We start from the raw sequence: 22,990 nt of genomic DNA on the forward strand, positions 1-22,990 counted from the left end.
GCCCCGAATGTTACACAGCAGACATCAAGGCGATATTCCCACTCACGCCACACGCGCTGTAATATTTATCTACTAGAATGAACTCAGTGACACAAGAGATATGATGTTGCAGCTCTTGAAGACTGAGGCAGTGGAGGTACATTGATGATATATTTTATCTAAGTTAACCTCATAAGAAGTCAAAGATATTCAAGTCCGGGGACGTTGATGGCCACTTATAGAAGACGTCTTGGTCTCCATCGCCCAATCCACTTTCCTGCAACTTGTTCATTTAGGTGGTCCCTATTTTGACTATGCTGATATTTTACAGACTGATCTCTCCAGCGAGAACAAAACGAAACTTCAACGTGCTCATAATTTGTGTGTACGTTTTGTAAGCAGTCTTCGTAAATATGATCATATTACCCCATCCCTGGAAGCAATAGGTTGGCTTAAACTAGATAAAAAAAAGAAATTTACATTCACTTCTCTTTCTCTTCGAAATTTTGAACTCTTTTATTCCTTCTTGCCTGTCGTCTCGCTTCACTTACCTTTCTTCCGACCATAAACTGTACACACGCTCTCGTCATGAAACAATAATAACAATACCATCCCATCGCACCTCCTCATACTCTTCCTCTTTCACAATAGCCCTGCCAAGAGTCTGGAATTCGCTACCTGCTAGCATCAGGGACTGTCGAAATAAAATTGAATTCAAACGCAAACTTACTAGGCACTTGGCCAGTAATTGATTTCTTGTAAATAGTTTCCTTAATCTATCAATAAATATAAAATGTTCTTTGTTTTTCTATGATAAATTATCTAGCCTTCATTAGTCAGGTAATCTTTTCGTACTTTGACTTTTATTGTAATTGTAATTGTAAATTTAATATTAATTGTAATTTTATTCTTCATATTATAGTTGGAATTTCCTGGTAGAGGGGCAGAGAAGGCCTGACGGCCTTATCTCTACCAGGTTAAATAAATAAATACTAAATACTACTACTAATATTGAGTTTAATTGAAAAATAACACTGGCAAACCCGGACGAACGGAACCTATGCTAACCGCTTCTATTCGCTTATAGTGTCGTCTGTTGTTTTTCTGTCGACAATTAGACAGACCGCAATATTCAAAACAGAGATTCTTTGAGTTGTTCTTCTTATGACACTAGTATAAAGTTCGTAATATACATCTTTGCAAAATTATACTCGTTTGTAGGCATAGCAGAGAGGTTCTGTCAACATGATGGATTATTATTCATTTCAATTTCAAATAACTCATTGGCATCGAATTAAAATGTGAATCTTTCCACTATGAATAGCATTGTTGTCTCGAGACTAGGTTTCGTGGAATAAGGAAGCGATTATGAAATATTTAACAAGAAGGTCCTGCCTTGTTAAATTTAAGAGAGGGGAGTGCGAGGACAGAAATGAAAATAAATATTTTTTTTTATTTCAAAACTCAAAAATCCTTATAATCTCAACACTGCTCATCATAACAATCACGAACAGCATAACCGTTCTCGCAATTTATGGGAAATTAGATTTTCACGAACTACATGAAACATAACTTAGGCTAACAAGTTTATTTGTTTCTCTTATTGTTGCTTATTTTAGTCATATTATAGCAAATTTTTAAAGTTCCCTATTTTTAATTTCATATTTATTTTAATTGAGTATTTTATTTTTCGTACGGTAGCTATAATTAATATATTCTCTCATTGTTTTTAACGATATATGGTGTAAACCAGGCATTGCAAAATTGTGTTTCGAGAAACATCGCCTGAACTCTGACGTAAGTTCCACGTGAAATTACCCCTCTCCGCGCTGAACTCTTTCCTCTGGCGTTGCCCGTGCTGTGAGTAGAGGCTCGTCCTTTTATCCAGTATAAGTTGGCGCCAGGGATTCTGGCAGATGGATTTTGTTAATGTGAACTCGAGAGCGAGTTCCTCACCGCTGCAAGATTGGTTATCTCTGTCGCAGCTGGAATGGGTAGGACATAAGAGTAAACATGCACGCCCGAGTATTCTATTGGACTCTGGACAGTCACCTCCAAAAACTAAATAAATATTTCAGTAGTCTATATGTATCTTTGGTATTCCCAAGAAACTAGTTCGATTACTCAAAATGTGTCTCAATGAAACTTACAGCACATCCCGTATAGGCCAGTTTCTATCTGATGCTTTTCCAATTCACTGCGGGCTAAAGCAAGGAGATGCACTATCACCTTTACTTTTTAACTTCGCTCTAGAATATGCCATTAGGAAAGTTCAGGATAACAGAGAGGGTTTGGAATTGAACGGGTTACATTAGCTTCTTGTCTATGCGGATGACGTGAATATGTTAGGAAAAACTCCACAAACGATTAGGAATAACACGGAAATTTTACTTGAAGCAAGTAAAGCGATAGGTTTCGAAGTAAATCCCGAAAAGACAAAGTATATGGTTATGTCTCGTGACCAGAATATTGTACGAAATGAAAATATAATCTGGTATATGGAAATATGTTAATCCTCAGTCAGTAGATAAGACTGAGTTTTACGAATACTAACATTAAGAGATGGAAAATGGGAGACAGTAATGATAAAATAATTGTACCGATTAAATTTTTTGGCCAGCAGACGTGCAGCCTTTAAATTTAAAACAATGATTCACTCATGATTTACGTGTTAATATCTTCAATTTGATTAAATAAATTTATAGCCTTTGTATATGAATTAATCAACCTATATTATATTTGTATTCTATAATTTTGAAATATATATTAGTCCTACTTTTCACGTGCGATATTATTCTTCTATAGTGTTAATATTATATTATATAATTCCATTGCCGCTGTAATTATATTTTAGTTCCTATTTTATTTTACTTATTTATTTATATTATTATTTTTTATTTTAATATTATATCTGAACTGCGACCGAGCACGAGCGCTGCTCATTCGGTCTCAAATTTTGTTAATACTACTGTATCTTCTTTTTATATTGCTTGTATTATTTTATTTGTATTTCTCTTTGTTTGTTTTGTAATTATATTTCTTTATTCTGTATATTTGAAATAAATAAATAAATAAATTAATTAATTAATTAATGCTCATAAAATTCGGTTAGACTATTCATCTCATCTCTCAGAATTGTTTCTAATATGTATAAGGAAAGTAAAAAAATTCAATTTCATGTAGGCTACTCCCTTAAAATAACTTAAGGTTCTTTTTTTTATTATTTCCGAGCAGAGAGGAGAGAGAAAGTAGTTGACGATTTTAAAAATTCACTAAAGTATATTTAACTAGAAACATAAAATTTAATCTACAATATTGGTTAAACATTCTTAGTTTTTTAAATAGCATACCCTAAGGTACTGATGAAAAGGTAGAAGGGAGTGAGAAATCTCATGTCATCCGATCTCGATGAAAGTCGATATCTGGGGATCTTTGCGATCACAGAATACGAATAAAGTAGTGGGGCCTATTATTTTGTCCGACTTTGTCCCTAAAGTGGTGGAGTGGGACAAAAATGGATGAAAAATTAAATTAGATGTCTTAGGGGTTTTCGAGACGAAAATTACGAATAATACAATTTGTGCGAATTCAATATGGCAGTTTTAGTACTATGAATTATATTTAAAAAAAATGAAACATCGGATACCGCAAATACACATAAACACAGGTAACACATGTACAGTATTTAAGGGGGTATGTATCACCTTTTGATAGTAGGCCTATACTTTTAGTAAAATCCAAAGTGTAATTTATACATATTCTGAATGAATTTTGCGTTGGAATTTGGTATAGTCATCATCCAATACCTCTAGATTAATAAGCAACTTTTTAGAATCCATAAAATAGAGTATTTATTGTGAATAGTAATTATATTTTTCAATTGCTGCAATTTGTGTAGGGAAAATTAGTTTCTCCGATATTTTGTACGATTTCGAATATTTTAGAATGCTTTCTTCTCTGTTGTATTCATAATGTGCGTGTTAAGAAATTATTGCCCTTGTAATATCCATTACAATCTTATTTATTATACCTTTATATAAATCTAACTTCAGCAGCATGCAATTTTACCCAATTAACCAAATTATATTTTGATTAATAAAAAGAATCGTAATTTTATTAACTTGAATTGTCGCACCACGAGTAGAAGATTCCTAGATTATTGCTGGAGAAATCTTGTATATTGATCTGGTAAGGGTAGGATTAGCAATGCAATGCTTTTTCCTTTTAATTTAGAAAATGTAGGAGACGTATTGAAAAATCATTGCGAACGAAAGTTATTTACATGTATTTAAGGTATTCTTTGAGTCGGACTGTACCGTGGTGTGTTTCATAATAAGGATAATTGATATGAGCTGCTGGTATGAAAATATAAACGACTTACAATGTTATCGCAACTCATTCTCGAAGCTTACACAAACAATATTGGCTCGCCTACTGGAAATGTCATCGAGGTCATCTGCCAAAATCGGTGCCTCCGACTATACTATCTCAATAGTGATTTGGTGTGCATAACAGATATTTCTCAATAGCTGAACAAACTAAATTGCCGACTTCAAGGACGTGATCAGAACATAGTTGACATGTTTGACGCGGTGAAATCTTTTTCGATGATGACAAATGTATAGAAAGTGGAATTGAAAGAAAATGAGTTTAATCATTTTTCTCATCTGAAGACACTTTCAAATGTTTCTGATTGAAAAATAGATAAATACTTGGACATCCTGGAAACATTATATTCAGAATTTAGAGATAAAAGGTTTTGTGATTTTAAACAAATGAAACATGATTTCTCTCATTTTCAAATCCTTTTAACACACTCATTCTGAAGGTACGACCAAACTTACAATTGGGCGGAGTTACACAATAAGAGACCAACCGCCAAAAATCTGTTTTTGAGATATTGACCACTGAAATGAATCTGGTTCTTATTAAACGTTTTATGCAACATGCATACTATTACAAAAATAGTACAAATAATACTAAAAAAAAGATCTAACCGATTTTTAATAACAGACCAGCAGTTGCTTTAATATCGCAAAGCAAAAAAAAAAAAAGGAATACATTTTCTGAAATAAACGAATTTTGCTTATAAATAACTCCAAAATGCAGATATGGCGTTCTTTATTTTTTCCGAATGCAATAATCCAGCCAACAACAGATTTGTGCAAATGTCTCATATTTTTTTAAATTTTCAGTTGATCTATAATTGCGTAACTTCGTCCAATTTGAGGTTGCTGAGCTCCAAAATGACACCTTTGTCAAAGGCATCCATAATGATTGTGTTGGTTTAGATGTATTTAAATATATTAGCTCCTCAACTTGAATCATTTGCTGCCACAACGCAGCTATGTTCTTTTCTAGGTATATTTATGGATTTTTTCAAAATTAACATATTATAATCATAAAGGACACACTTAATAATCTTCCTGCACATTTAGCAGTGGCAACCCCTAATTTTGAGATCTTACCGAATGGAAAAATTGTAATCAAAAAATAAAAGAATGCAGATGTTTCTATATTTAATTTTTGAAGTGCTCAAAAGACTTTGAAGTTTCTTAAAATTATAATTTTTTTTTTGCCTCTTTGTACATTTGTTCTATTATTTTGTTTTTCATTACATAGCTAATGAATTGCTGTAAAATCACATATTTAAACTTTACTTGGAAGACTCTAAATTGGGGTTGCAGTATACAGGGGCTTTTTGAGGGGATCCAAAAGGAAAAATATACAGTATTTTACATAAAATATGACAAAAATTCCATTTCAGCTCATTTATTTATTTATTTTTTAGTTAGAATTTATTCTTGATTTCTTTGTAATTCCTTTTCGAGTGGTAGACTAACTAAATCAACAGGTCTAACTATCACCCTTCTTTTTGTTCTTTGCTATAGTAAAACATTATTTTTTGCTTTGAAAGACGACGATTTTTGTCACAATTAGGCATACAGTATTAATTTTTTTTTGCATTTGCAACTGCATATATCAAATAGTTTGTTTGCTTCTTCTTTGAATTTTGTAATGTTGTCATTTTAGTTATCGTCACTATGTCGTTTCTTACAAGGCTTCATTAAGTTTGTGTATTGATCATGGTAAGCAATAATCATTTGTAATATTCTCGTATGACCGATTTTCGGAATTTATGTCTTTACCTGGATTACTTACTTTTGATAGCAACTCTTTCTGAAATCTCTCCAACAATAGATTCTTTTGATTTCAAGTCAGATTTTAATTCATTTTTGACCCATAGATAATATTTCATTACATCATGATAGGTAGGTAATTGTGATGGGTTCAGCTCCTCTGGCATTGCGAATACAGGGTAGAAGGTCAGATTTCTTGTATTAATTAGAGATGTTCTGATTTAAGTACCCTTCAACATAAGAAGAATGAATTTCCATTAATTTTATTATATTAATTATATCATAACTTCAGGCTGGTTAAGTGGAAGAGAAGGCCTATGGCCTTAACTCTGCCAGCGAAAATAAAACATTATTATTATTATTACTATTATTATTATTATTATTATTATTATTATTATTATTATTATTATTACTATTATTATACCTAAGAGTTTTGTCATTGTTCCCAGTTTTTATATAGGCTAAATTGAGGTTTCTTTGACACTTCAAAATGAAACAACAGGGGACCAAAAAAATGCAGTCTTTTAACATGTATTTTTTTACACGTTCCTGGTCTCCTGTTCAGATTAAATCTCTGAAGAATGTTCTCTCGCTAAAAAATTTGAACCTCAAAATTTTGTGAAAATTTCAAATATGATGCTCTTGGGGCACCTCTAAATATTATTTTAGAGAAAATATACTTTGCATTTTTCTTTATGATATCACCCCACAACGTTTCCCTGGTATTACATTTTTATTCCATAAACTTCATATTTTCACTCCATCCTAATGTACAGTCTACATAATTTTGGCAGTTTATATCGTTTACCCCCTATATTCTGGATAAAGCAGTGTTTTATATTCTGATATAATTATTCTCTTGTTGCCTGAGTATAAGTTTGTATCAGATATCAGTAATTTTAAAGGCAGCAGTAGACTAGAAATAGAAGCTGCAACGTCAGAGAGTGTTACAGTTTTAAGGGTGGTGGAAGGGAAGAGGGATGAAGCCGGTGTAATGCATTCTCATTCAGGAACGCAATAAAATCTGTTTGGAGAGAGAATTCGCTGCGCAAACTTTTAGCTGAATTCGTCACTAATTATTGAGTTTTACATTAATATCCTTGAGTGGTGGTAACGTAGTAAGGAAGACCCAGATATGTCAACTTCTCGGAAATATGGCTTATGAATGAAAACTGACGCAGTCGCTGCTAACCCATTGACATTTATTACTAATGCCAGGCAACGTTGTCGAATATTGAAAATCGATTTCTCTCTTGGAGATAAACTCATTAATCTGTTAATAAGAATAAATTTTGTGCAATTATTATGATTATTATTCTACATAATATTATATTCTATACCTAAACAATGATCCGCCGATTTAGTAGAATTCGTTTGAGACTAAAGAAAGTAGCAAAATAGTACAACGTAGTCTATTGTTGTAACGAGAATCTAAGCCCCCGTTTACCGGTAAGACATCATGTTATAAACACGTCCACGTCTGAGTATTTCTGACAAAATAAATATTTTTCTACGCCTTGGAGGCGGCGCAAATATTAAGGATATTGTTGGAGAATTTAAGGTAATATTCATTTATTTACTTTTTATTTATGTTTTAGTTACTTATTTATTAACTTATTTACTTATTAATTTACTTACATAATTGCTTATTTATTTATTTATTTATTTATTCATTTACTTATTTGTTTGTTTATTTATGTATATAGCCTATTTATTACTATTTTATTTTATAGATAGATATTATATTCTAGGAAATAAAATTAATTTGTATTAACGTTGTATCACATTTACTTTTGTAATGAATTAACAACTCTTAAATACCCATTCCCGTAATTTTTTTCTGTCCATAATATTCCTTGACTATCATGCTGTACCTATAGATAATGCTTTCCGATTGCATGAGACTTACTCTTCGTGTTATTTCTAAGTAGGTAAACATTAGCTTTCTCCTAGATCGACTGATAAAGTAAATCTTATTGGAACTCATGTATGAATATAATTAATGTATTATTTCTAACTGACTCTGAAATGTTGCAAGCTTTTATGAATATTAGGGATAAAGAATTTTCCTGTCTTGATTTTATATTAGGCTAGGCTACTTTTGATATGGAAGTAATTCTGATTTCATAGATAGGATGGAAATATTATAACTGTGCGAATTGAAGGGATCAATAGAATACATTAATAGTAGCCTACATTATGCAATGAACCTATAATGGTAGTAATTAAGACGCGAGTATGTTTATGAAACTCGCTTGAGCTCGTTTCATAATTTTCATACGAGCGTCTTAATTACCATTACAGTCAAGTTTCATACGACTTTTTATGCTCGACCATATTTCTAACTTGATATTATTCATAAGTATTCATGTTATTCTTATCTGACTGAGGAGCGGAACTGACCTTGTGCAATACCTCGTAAATTGTGAGATGTGCGCAGACGCGAAAGTATTGATTTTTCCGAGAAACAAATGTCGACATTGACCTTGATATAATCTAGAGAGTAAAATAAAGATTAATCTTGATATAACCTTTAAATTGAATTAGACATTGAAAAACGAGATGACAAATTGAATTTATTAGAATATTACTTATAATTAACGCTAATTATTATAGTAACAGAACTGATTGCATATCCCAGAATAATCGATACTTGCGCTTTCATGTTGCTACAATGGTATTTTCTGATTGGTGGAACACCTGAACTTTAATGAATAGGTGTACTTTAATGAAGTCCATTAAAGGGCTGCTACCAGGTGTATAATTACTACATTTCGGTATGGTCGAGCATAAAATAAATAAACATGCGTTTTGTCTGGCACTCATTTGGATAGGTGATGTTAGTTGAAGTTCGTTGCAAAATAAATGGACAACGGAGTAAATGTTCAAATTCGCGATTATATAATGACGACATAAAATACAGAGAACAAGTGTAGTTTAGTTGACGGAACAGAGTATTGTTTGCAAAGTCACACAATTTCATGGCGCCGACCTATAAATCCCAGTGTAAGAACTTTCACTGTTTGTTGTCACGTCATACTTTATTTACACGCATTTAGCCCGAAGTTATTGGCTGAATATTCTGGATATGAATGTGGCATTAAAACGCTTCAGTTTACCGTTCGCCCAACAGGTTCCAGGAATTTGACTGGCGCATAACAAAAACTCTTTATTACAGACGAATTCATATAAAATGTTTCAAACACGAAAGCAAAGTGGAATAAATGTGTTATTGTACAAAACATTGATATCTGGGAGCCTTCACACAGCACAGCTTATAAACAGTGTACGAGGTATCCAGCGACATTTGAAAAGTTGTAGGGCAGTTTTTATTATTCAGTAATGAAACATTGGTTTTTAGTGCAACGTATTGTACATTACGTTTTATATGAACTAGTCCATGTGTTTCTCTCTTGGCAGATTTAATTAACGCGAAAATTATAGTCCAGCAGTGTACATACTGATGGTTCGAAAATGTTGGTAGAGTAAAACCTTTCTACAACGAAACGCGATCGTTCCACAATTTTTTTCCGTTTTCACAGGTTTTCGTTTTACAGAGGGTTGAGTTTTGACAAAACTAAGATTAGACTATATTAAGAATTTATTAATTTGTCCTACAGAATAATATCTGTAATATTGACAATTAACATCGAGGAGAAAAATTCGCTCCGGCGCCGAGGATCGAACCCGGGTCCTTGGTTCTACGTACCAAGCGCTCTGACTACTGAGCTACGCCGAATTCAATCCATTCATTTTCTCCTCAAATATTGTCAATATTTACAGATATTATTCTGTAGGACAAATCAATAAGTTCTTAATATTCTCATAGCTAGCTGTGCATATTTCTGTACAGATTAGTGTGCACTTAACTGCGGAATCCCGGCCAAACAAGTAACTCAGCTGAGTGCGCCCCTTGTATAATGGCAGTTGACTTGAACATAAAACGTCAACGTACATGCCTAACTTGGAGTCAGGCCACAAAAGGGAAACATTGAGGGAGGAGTGTTTGATCCGGTGCTGTGGATTGAATTCGGAGTAGCTCAGTGGTCAGAGCGCTTGGTACGTAGAACCAAGGACCCGAGTTCGATCCCCGGCGCCGGAGCGAATTTTTCTCCTCAAATGTTAAGAATACGATACTGCAATATGCTCACTGTAGGAAGAACACAATGAAGAAATAATTTGAAATTAAAGTTACAACAGTACATGAAAAGTGAATATTATTTGTATAATTATTAACTTACGTAATTGCACCCTCTCTCACTCCCTCTATCTGCGCCCTAATTTCTTGGCCCCCACATTTCTTTTAAAGTGCATTGCCGCGACTTTTTTTTTGAAGGGAACGTTGTAGGATTTCCTTCGCGTCCTGCATCAATTCAGAGTGCAGGCCTACATTGCGCCCTGATCCATCGGTTGTGTAACTGAAGTTCTGTTTGTTGGAAAATACTGTAGATTAACTTCACGTTAGACAAATCAATCTTCGGATGGCAGGTAACAATCTTTAAAAACGACTTTGAAGTTTCATTGCTCCATTAAATTATGAAGCTCCTCTTCCATGATAGAACTGGCCATCTAGGTTTTTCTATTAAATCGCACAGTTTTACTTTATTAGCACAGTTATTTAACACTCAGAATATTCTGAATCTCACCGAACCGGTAGACAACAATGACGTCACGCTGCAGCGAAATAGGAACAAAACTGCTGGAAGGTTCGATGGCTGTCATGGCGGCTGTACAAGTTGTCTGTGCTACACTAACAAGATTTTGCGGAATTTCCGTACTGTCATCTCGTTCAAAGAAAAGAGAGCATAAACAATTCATTTTTTGAACCAGTAGTAATAACTGGTCTTTTGACATGTTTGCTCATAAGCCATTAACATATTGTTTTTACAAACAATACAGCAGAACCAAAGCAGAACACACCGCCATGACACAACAGTGCACGATGTCATTCGTCTGCTAATTCCCGCCCTATACAAGAACCAACCAGATTCACTCATAAAGACTGTCACCACCTCTGCAAGCTGATGGAACCGGTGTGACACAGGTGGAGCATCAGTGACGTAATCGTTGAAATTCGGAACATCATTATGCCATCAGGTTGCTCAGCGCTGAGATTCGGAATACGCTAACTGTATTGACATATAAACACAAAACTCAGAATAAATAAACGGAAATGTGAAACAAAATTGACACTACACTACAATTATTCACAGTTTTATTCTACTCCCAATGTCTTTTATCACTATATTGACTTGTTTACACAAAACTGAGAATAGATGAAAGAAAATGCAAGAGAGTTGGAAGAAATAACGGTATAGAGGTCAGTAACCTGCCCGGGTCCTTGACAATAAGCACAGAATAGAATGGTTAGAGAAGATTCACCCCGAACGCCTGACAAATAATAGCGAAAGTCTTCACACAAAAAATATTTCATTCCTCTCACAGTGTTACCGCAAAATTAAAAATGGTTTGAAAGAATTTAGCAACAGTTACGCTTAAAATTATTCGTTTTAGTCAGGTTTTTTACATAAATGGTGACCAAAAATGATTCCGTTTTCGCGTTAGGCAGTTTTCCGTTTTAAAGTATTATTTTACTTAGGAAATCATTCCGTTTCCGAATTTGTTTTTCGTTTTTTTTTTAATTGGGGAATTTAATTGAAATGAATTTTTATGGCAGGCAGAGTAACTATCTCATGCCCCCATGTTTTAAATTGCTACCAGTGCACTTCATTTGAACCAGGTACCCAGCTTCGAAGCAGTTAGCCCTGTGAACTTACAATATATTTATTTTCCCCTATTATCATAGTACAGGTTATCTAAGAAATTAGCAAGTTCTCTGTGACAGTAAAAGAGAAAGAGTGGAGGAAGGGAAGTGGTCCGTGACCCACTGTAAGTTTTTTTTTTATAGAAGGTACGTTTTAGCAAGGTTTTACTGTATATAGGTGGAGAAGTGAGTGAACCTCTTCTTTCCCATGCTAATAAATTACTTATTTATTGTATTGCAATTTGTCATCTCTTTTCCCATTCATATATTTTTACTCCATTCTTCATGACGTAGATTATGATACTGAAATATTGTTTCGATTCAGAAATACATAACGGGTGTCCAAAGAATCACTAGCTTTCTGACGTGGCAAATACCACTCTCGGACTTATACGTGGTGGAAGTAATATAACTGCATATTTTGACAGCTTATTCCTTGGACAGAATAAAACAAACTCCAATATCATATTAGTCCCAAATGAATCATTTTCTTCTATGTGATAACACCCCTTTACTCAATAATTAATATCCGCGCTATCCTGAACTTTACTGCTATAATTAGAGAAAAAGATAAGGGATGATTTATACCTTTGCAATTTTTCAATAACATGTACAGTTTTCGTTTGAAAAAAATAATAACTCGTATCGATATTTTCGGCCAATAAAACGTCTGGCTGCCTTCCTACAATAACTAAGGGATGGACCGATTATATTCAGACCGTGTGTGTGTGTTTGTGTTTGTCTGTTTTTTTCAAAGGTGAGCAAGCTATGTGCTGTTGCCAAGCTACGCAGACTTTCAATTTCATTTTCTAATTAAATATTCACTTAATTAACAAAAATGACTATTAGATTTTTGTATATATTTTAATGTATTATATTTCCTCCTTCAATCTACAGAATTATTTCACTTCCACCTTGTATTTATATTCTAGAATTTACAGTTACGTTATATTATACGCTCTGGAAGTATGCAACCCAACTCTGTTTTGTAACTTTAATACATTTTGTAGTGTAGTTTATGCTGCGGGGGATTTTTATGTGATAGTGTTGGCTACATTGTTCCTTTTTTGTTGTGAACGCACCCCCATCTTCGCCTCCTCTGATTGGAGGAACAAGGGAGTGGGGTGGCTGTCTGCTGGAGGAGCTAGGAGCGACCTCGAGAGACGAGACTAAGGTTCGAAGCGAGTCAGAGAGAGGACGTCTAGTCATCAACCTCCACGGGAGGATTCGTCGGTTGTTTGTACTTTGCCAACGTCGGGGTTGTGTCGACCCGCCTGGTTGAAAAGGAACGACTCTGGTTATGCGTGGGACGCATCACCGATAGAACATCGTTTTCATATTGCAGTTACATAGACCCGGTGGCGGTCTGCTTCATCTCTAGCAGAGCATTGACCAGCTCTGTTAATTATCATATTCTACACAGCGTGGGATCGTCGACAGTGAAGTCTCTTCGAGTCTATTGTGGTATTAATGGTGATAGTTTCTGAGTCGGTGACGAGGTATTCTACACGGACCTGCTCCGGCAATCAGCTAAAGGTTGGAGTGTTGAACTTCATTGGATTTCTCAGAGCCCGTGTGCCACGGAGAACTGTACCTTATGTGGGGGGTTTGATCACTCGTATTGTATAGTACCATATTTTCACTTCTCATTCCATGTTAGTTATTAGTTCTCTCTCTTTCGACAATTTACGCCGTTATCAGACTTTAGTATTTAAAATTCTTTTATTATCCCCACTTCCTGCTTGGGGATATTCTTATGTTATCACAGTTCTTAATTTGTATAATATTTGTAGTTTCTTTCTCTCTACTTGTTTGTGGTTTATTAAACTGTTATGTTTATGATGGCTTGTGGTATAAGTATTATTGTTAGAGGCAACCAAAAACCTTGAACCATACGATCCTCTTTATTTTTCCTTCCTTGGTTTTCCCCAGGCACGCCAACACGACAATTTGATCTGCGTTATATTCACTAGCTTATTTGCTATATCCTTATAACGAAGGTTTTCATAGAGAATAAATTTCTGCAGCTACTAATTAGTCTTTATACTTCAGTAATTATTTATTCGTTAAGTTCCTCTTCGATATAGCAAGCAAGATATGTAGGTCTACAGTTATTACTTTTTCATCAATCTAATTACAGTGGAAGCTCTTAAGTTCGACAGAAATCAAGTTCGATATCCTATAGTTCGACTGCTTACGTAGGAGAATTAGACACGCCCCTATACGGGCAATAAGAAATACATTTGCCATTTGAATGGGAATTGGTTCTGTGTCTTGTAGTGATACTTTTGTTAAAGGAAAACAGAATCTTTTATTAATTAGGATATCCATATTGATCACTGATTTTAAATTAATGAACTCTTCTTTTTCGGTTTGAGAATTGTGCCGTGTGTGAGACGGAACTGTCGAAACCCACTGTGGTACTAGAAGCGCATACACTAGTCTCGGGGCTGACAGAAAATGCAAGTACAGTACTGTATTCGTTGATGGATAACCAATAAGAATTTGTATTCATTTCACCTGCCACACCCACTACCGTTATTGGACTGAACTTTCAATTCTTTTTTGTCGAACTTAGGAGAGTCCACTGTATTTATTTTATTTGATTCACATTAATGGAAGTAAATGTTCTGGGACTTATCAAGAATAGAGAGCTATAATACTATAATGAGTTAAGGGTAGCACAAAAAGCCCAGTAAACTGACTGAAAGAGAGATTTTTCAAATTACTCTATTTTGCATAACAACTGCTACTACTATTGCTGCTGCTGCTCCTGCTACTACTACTACTACTACTACTACTACTACCATTACCATTACCATTACCACTACCACTACCACCGCCGCCGCTACTGCTACTGCTACTGCTACTACTACTACTACTACTACTACTACTACTACTACTACTACTACTACTACTACTACTACTACTACTACTACTACTACCACCTTCTTTTGTCTTCGATTAAACAGTGCATTTAATTAAAATTAAGCTGTACAGAACACCTAAGGAATTTAGATTTTTTCTTAATTTTTTTTATTCCTATAGGACCTATTGCCATTTCATCGCTACATAATGGCCTTCACATATTAATCTGGTTCAGAAATAAACACGTCAGTATATCTTTCAGTTTTTATCTACTTTGTTAGCTCCTGTTCGCGTGAAAATATTTATCATAAATCTGGCGACATTGAGGTAATCGTGGTATTTGTTTAGTCACGCAACATTATAAAAGCAGAAACATTTTTATTGTAGGGATACTAAACTTAAAAATATCGGTGAACAGAAGCCTTGAGATAAAAACGGAAAGTTTAAGATTTCATCAAGGGGTCACAGAATTCAATGTCTCTTTCCATCGATTGTCCTCTTATATGCTTTAGTTTGACCTCTATTCTAGGTCAGTATTTTTCCCTTTTCATCGATATCATTGACTGCAACACTCATAAAGACCATAGAAAATGTGAAGCGACACAATATCATAAGTTATATGGGGCGTTCAGAGCACAAGAGAATCAAGTCCACTTTTGGTCAATTGGGAAATATTTCGTCTGCCTACCTTAGATGAGGCTACTTTCAGAGCATAAAAGAATCATGTCCGCATAATCGTTGTAATGGTGCAGATGTTTCAAATCACACTCACCCATACATAAAGACTTCTGAAGGCGTATTGTCTATGGCGAGTCCTCGGCATCATTTCATTTCACCCTTTTGATTTGATTACCGTGTTGGGTTTTTCCGACGTTTTCCCCAACCAAAAGGCAAATTCCGGGTAATCTTTTGGCGAATCCTCGGACCTCACCTTATCATTCTAGTAAATTACTAAATTGGAAAACTATAAAAATTGTAAAATATTGTAAAAATTTGTAAAAATTGTAATTGTAATATTGTAAAATTTTGACTTGTTCGACATTTTAAAGCTTCATTGCTCATGTAAGATCTATGGAATATAATAAATATATGAATGAATGAATTCTTATTTTCTGAAAAATTTATTTTTGTGACTTGATTCCCTTGTGCTCTCAACGCCCCATATCCGTATAATTACGTATACTTTGAAATTCATTCTTATAAGCTCTTTCTCTTCCTTTATGCCTCATCTCCCCATCTTGTAATTTTGCTGCTGTTTTTTCTATTCGCTACATAATCGTTGCAGTATAATACCTGCATTTTTTTTCCTTTGTGACATAGTTAAAATCTTCCCATGTTTCCACTCCTGCGCCCAGAATGCGCCATTGATTCTCCCCACCGTATAACTAGAGAGAGGATTTTCGGTCCCTACACAGCAACAATACGTCACGTTTCTTGGTGTACGGAGGGAGCGTAATGACCTCCCTGCAATTGACGTACACCTAACGTTCAGTGTCAGGACCGAAAATCCGCTGTCTCCTTAAAACTCAACTCCTCACTGGTTACCACGCCAGCAGTTGGATCTCGGATTTTGTGGATTCATTTCTAGCTGAGTGGGATAGATTTTTTTAAGGACTACAAAATCCTTAACATGGTTTTCTCCGGAGGCTCTGTGTCGTAAGAATTTAACGGCATGTAAAAGAACCCTCTCCCCAAAATAATGTTTCTGAAACAGTTTGTTGCCCGTTTTCTTGCGAAGTTTCATTTCGTTATTCAACAATCACTTATGTTCAAAAGGATCTTTAAAAGAAATACAGGGTATTAAAAAAGTATCCAATATTTTAGGAGGTGCTAGTATGCATCAAAACAAGAAATAATATCTAATAAACATGGGTCCTACAACACATACTTTCTGAGATCTGAACACTTGTTCATAGGAGGTGCTCAATATGACGTCCATTCATGACAATGCATTCCTCTGCCCTTTGGGGTAAGGAATCACGCACTCTTTGAAATTTAACTGGTTGTCCTTGACAACCAAACGTCTAGGGGATTTAGATTTGAGGAACGAGCAGGCCAAGGTGTGGGGCCTCCCCAATCAATCCAGCGGTCCTGAAATGTCAGCGTCAGGTGTTCACGTTCATTGTGGAAAAAATGTGCTGGTGTGCCATCATGCATGAAACACATCTGTAGTTTTTGCTGACATGACACATACTCCAGCAAGGTAGGCAATACGTCAATAAGAAAGTCCTGATAACGAGCTCCAGTTCATCTCTGTGCTAGCACGTATGGCCCTTAATCTATCGCCAAGAACACCTTACAATACGTTGATTGAGAATCGGTGCTGATGCCTTGTTTCTTCAAGTGCATGAGAATTTTCATCAGCCCAAACACGCTGATTAAGAAAATTCGCAACACCATCTCTGCTGAACCCCGTTCATATCCGCAACCAAGCATTTCTTTTCAGTATTCCTTGCGAGGTATCAGTATTCCATGCCAGGGGTTTCAACTACGGTATGATTATCTGGTAGTCTGCTGTATTGTAGGGCAGAAAAATGCAGTGCCATAAATGGACGTCACATTGAGCACCTCCAATGAACAAGTGTTCATATCTCAGAGAGTATGTGTTGTAGAATCCATGTTTATTAGACATTATTTTCTTGTTTTGATGCATACTATCACCTCCTAAATTATTGGATACTTTTATAACACCTATATTACTCCTATACCTACTGCTCTTACTAATACTTAAGTATTCGTATATATCCACATTGTAAAGAAAAGTATTTCTTAATAAACATTAGGGTGGAGTGAATCTATACATGAAATTGTTCATTATCTGTTTTCTGAATATAGTAGTTGCAAAAATCTGTCTTTTTACTTAACTTAGGAATGTGAAAAATATTGAGTTTCTATATTTAATTTTTGAGGTGCCCGAAGAGCTTTGAAGTTTCTTAAAATTATATTATTTATATATATATATATATATATATATATATATATATATATTTGCTTTTTTGTATATTTGTTCTATTATTTTGTTTTTTCATTATATAGTTAGTGAATTGCTGTAATATAACATACATAAACTTTATTTGGAAGACTTTAAATTGGGGTTACAGTAAAGGTTACTTTTCTGTATTCATCATGGTAAGCACAAGAAATGTTCTTGTATGACTGACTGTCGGAATACATGTCTTTACACAGATTTCCTTACTTTTGATAGCAACTCTTTCTGAAATCTCTCCAAAAGTAGGTTCTTTTGATTTGAAGTCAAGTTTTAATTCACTTTTGGTCCATAGATAATATTTCATTACGTTTTGATAGTTGGTAATTGTGATGGGTTCAGCCCCTCCAGTATTCCGAATAAAAGGCAAAAGGATAGAATTTTTGTCTTAATTAGAGCCATTGTTTCGATTTAAACACCCTTCAACATAAGAAGAATGAATTTCCATTAATTATATTAATTATATCATACATAAAAGTTTTGTGATTATGCCTAATTTTCTTATAAATTGAGGTTTCTGTGGCAGTTCAAGATGAAGTAACAGGGGACCAAAAATATGCAGAGTCTTTTAACATGTCGTCACCCTGATAATTATATATGTATTTGGAAAGAAATAGTTATTTGCTGAGTGAAAAGTATTCAGTGTCAGTCCTTTCAAGAAACGATTCCTTAGCATAGTAAGAATGGAAAAGTCCTGTACCATTTTGTTTCTTTACGCTTAGATATCCAATACATAATTAGAGATAGTTCCACTTCTTTACATTTAGGCCTAATCTATAACTAATTTATCAGTCTCTTTATCATTTTCTTTCAGCTCACAAACATAATCACGTCATCTGCACGTTGCAGTTTATTCTTAAGTCATAATAAAATTTTGATCCCAAACATTTTCCGAGATACCATTAAAGGTCTTTAGAAACAACAGATCTGCTTGACGTATTACCGTCACAAATTTTAAGCTGTTCTTCTTTTTGATGAACTAACGTAATTTTGACGTCACCCTTTAAATATAATTTTCGTATCATTCTGATACATTTACCTGTAACTAATACCTCTCATCACATATAACCTATCGATCAGCTTATTGCACTTTCAAAACAACTCGTATCAATTTCTGTATGTTGCCATCATGCCACTGCAAAAGAAGTCACGTTATAACCCTGATAAAATTGCATGGAATACACTAATAGCTTGTAGCTATACTTCCATCTAGCGTAAGTTCATTTTCGACACTACAGATCCTAGCGACCGTTCGCTTTTGTATGTTGCCATTGTATAGCATGGGAATAAACAATCAGATATATAGTACTATGTGACCATGGCTTATACTTCGATCTTTCAAGTCCTTGTATGTACGAGGGAGTGTCAAAAAGTAACCTTAATAACTGATTTATTAATTGAATATGTAAAATAAGATTACAAACACTTCATCACTTTCCAACATAATCCTCACGACGTTCAGTGCAAGTGTTCCTGTTATACTATTTGAATATCGATGAAGTGTTTGTAGTCTTATTGTTGCCTACATATTCAATTTATTTACTTATTTATTTATTTATTTGTTTATTTTTTATTTGTTTCTTTGTTTGTTTGTTTGTTTGTCTGTCTGTCTATTTATTTATTTATTTATCTATTTATTTATTTCATTATTTATTTATTCATTTATTCATTTATTTATTTTTTTGTTTATTTATTTATTTTTTGTTTATTTATTTATTTATTTATTTTTAGTTTATTTATTTATTTGTTTGTTTCTTTGTTTCTTTATTCACTTATTTATATATATATATACATATATATATATATATATATATATATATATATATATATATTTATTTATTTATTTATTTATTTATTTATTTATTTATTTATTTATTTATAGTTCAAAAGTACATAAACTTAATAATTAAAACTGATATATGCACAAATAGTGATTATACACAATAAATATACAATTTAATAACAAATGTTCTATCATGTAACTATTCAATTTATGTTGGTTTAATTTACATTTACTTCTGGTTTTAGTGCAAGTTTTCACCCTATCGCATTTATTTTAAACATTCAAACTTCTTTACTTGCTAAGTTTTAAATTCTCTTTTTAACTCTATCATAAACAAGTGTATATAAATCGTCCCTGCTGCTATATTCATCCAATTATCTTTTACAACAGACATACATATTCAATTAATAAAACAATTATTAAGGTTACTTTTTGACTCTCCCTCTTATATTTACAGTATGTTCGACTTAACCAAATAAATTTACATAGTCTACAAAGCAGTTACGTATATTTTTAATTTGTATTCTTTATATCATCTAATATTAACTCCATATGTAGATGAAATTTTTGGGGATCATCAGTGTGGTTTCAAGCGTAATAGATCGACTAATGATCAGATTTTTTGTATTTGACAGGTATTAAAGAAAAAATGGGAGTATAAGGGTACAGTGCATCAGTTATTCATAGATTTCAAAAAGGCGTATGACTCGGTTAAGAGAGAAGTTTTATATAATATTCTTATTTAATTTGGTATTCATAAGAAACTAGTTCGATTAATTAAAATCTGTCTTAGTGAAACTTACAGCAGAGTCCGTACAGGCCAGTTTCTAGCTCATGCTTTTCCAATTCACTGGGGGCTAAAACAGAGAGATGCACTATCACCTTTACTTTTTAACTTCGCTCTAGAATATGCCATTAGGAAAGTTCAGGATAACACATAGGGTTTGGAATTGAACGGGTTACATCAGCTTCTTGTCTATGCGGATGACGTGAATATGTTAGGAGAAAATCCACAAACGATTAGGGAAAACGCGGAAATTCTACTTGAAGCAAGTAAAGAGATAAGGTTGGAAGTAAATCCCGAAAAGACTAAGTATATGATTATGTCTTGTGATCAGAATATTGTACGAAATGGAACTATAAAAGTTGGAGATTTATCTGTCGAAGAGGTAGAAAAATTCAAATATCTTGGAGCAACAATAACAAGCATAAATGGCACTCGGGAGGAAATTAAACGCAGAATAAATATGCGAAATGCCTGTTATTATTCGGTTGAGAAGCTTTTGTCTTCTAGTCTTCTGTCAAAAAATCTGAAAGTTAGAATTTATAAAACAGTTATATTACCGGTTGTTCTTTATGGCTGTGAAACTTGGAGTCTCACTTTGAGAGAGGTACAGAGATTGAGGATTTTTGAGAATAACGTTCTTAGGAAAATATTTGGGGCTAAGAGGGATGAAGTTACAGGAGAATGGAGAAAGTTACACAACGCAGAGCTGCACGCATTGTATCCTTCACCTGACATAATTAGGAACATTAAATCCAGACGTTTGAGATGGGCAGGGCATGTAGCACGTATGGGCGAATCCAGAAATGCATATAGAGTGTTAGTTGGGAGACCAGAGGGGAAAAGACCTTTGGGGAGGCCGAGACGTAGATGGGAAGATAATATTAAAATGGATTTGAGGGAGGTGGGATATGATGGTAGAGACTGGATTCATCTTGCTCAGGATAAGGACCAATGGCGGGCTTATGTGAGGGCGGCAATGAACCTCCGGGTTCCTTACAAGCCAGTAAGTAAGTATTTATATCATATAATATTTTGTAAAGAAAGTCCTTTTGGTTTTTAGTCTGAAAAATTATATTTTGAACCCCTGAAGACCAGCTGTCAGCTTAAAGTAATTCGTGTTTTATGCGCGCTCTACCATGAGATCATAGAAACTAGGGTACTCCAACTTATTGCACCCTAATTTTCGTGCACTGGATAACGTTTGTTTTCGTCTGCAGCTGGAGCTAATTGTAACCGCTCTCTTAACAACCGGGTCGTCTGTGTACCAGTGCATTAAATACTGCATCTGTGACTTGAGTGCATGTAATATGATTAAACATTATTAAATTCAGACGGATTTGACATTCCGCTTTGTGAATGTAACATGCTATGGAGCGTCAGTGTTTATGCATGCTTGAGTCCACTGAAGAAGGAATAATAATGTTAATCGAGGATATAGTCACACTCCTTTATTTAACTCTGGGTCATTCCATATCAATTCATTCAGACCATGTCACCCATGTTTCCAGTTTTGCTGAGACTTAGCATATGTGTTACATACTTCAGTGAATGGCTTCCTTTAAAATTGTATTGAAAACCGTGAAGTTGTGGAAGCAGAAAATAATATTAACTTATTATGAATGTCGTCACATGTCAGCAATTGAAAGAAATAATAACCCCACAGTTTCCAATGTAATCATTGTATTTTTATTAAACTTGCTCTGTAACTGAGATATATTTTTATTTTATTGTGTTATTTTACTACGCTGTATCAACATCTAGGTTATTTAGCGTCTGAATGAAATGAAGGTGATAATGCCGGTGAAATGAGTCCGGGGTCCAGTGCCGAAAGTTACCCAGCATTTGCTCGTATTGGGTTGAGGGAAAATCCCGGAAAAAATATCAACCCGGTAAACTTGCCTCGACCGGGATTCGAACCCGGGCCACCTGGTTTCGGGGCCAGACGCGCTGACCGTTACTTCACAGGTGTGGACAATGATATATATATATATATATATATATATATATATATATATATATATATACGTATTGCAGATTATACAAATTGAACATTTAAATAATTACTATGACGCTTTCACCTTTTTAAGGATTTTTCCTCCGTTTATTGGAAAATAATTTTTTTCCAAAGTGCCACAACTTAGAAAACGCTAAAAATTATGTATAGTAATGAAAACACAGTGCTGTATCTGTAGACAAAAAAATTATAATGGAGAAATGGTAACAACTTACTTTTTGACAGTGAAATATAAAAGTGTAAAGGCTCATTCACAATGAAAATTAAACATAACGTAAGCGTTAACTTAAGAATATAAACGTTACGGTAAAATCAAGATCATTCACGATGGGAACATAAACATAACAGCAAACATACTTGGTAACCATGGAAACATAACAACGACGCCATTTCCTCATATTCTGTCTTCAGCGCTCCACGATTGTGTTCTGTTTGCAAATCACGTAAGCATAAGCATGAAAGTTTGGAGTTTGCAAACTTTCATGTCAACGTCTTACGGTAATGTTTATGTCAGTGCTTATGTGAATCATTGTGAATGATCCCATTTGGTAGCCCGGGCGCAAACTTCAGTGTTTATGTTACGGTTATGTTTAATTTCAATTGTGAATGGGCCTTAAGGCATAATATTTCTCAAAATGTGAACAAAATGTAACTTTTTACAATAGAGGT

The sequence above is a fragment of the Periplaneta americana genome, chromosome 1 (assembly GCF_040183065.1).
Source record: "Periplaneta americana isolate PAMFEO1 chromosome 1, P.americana_PAMFEO1_priV1, whole genome shotgun sequence".
In the NCBI taxonomy this organism is placed as follows: domain Eukaryota; kingdom Metazoa; phylum Arthropoda; class Insecta; order Blattodea; family Blattidae; genus Periplaneta; species Periplaneta americana.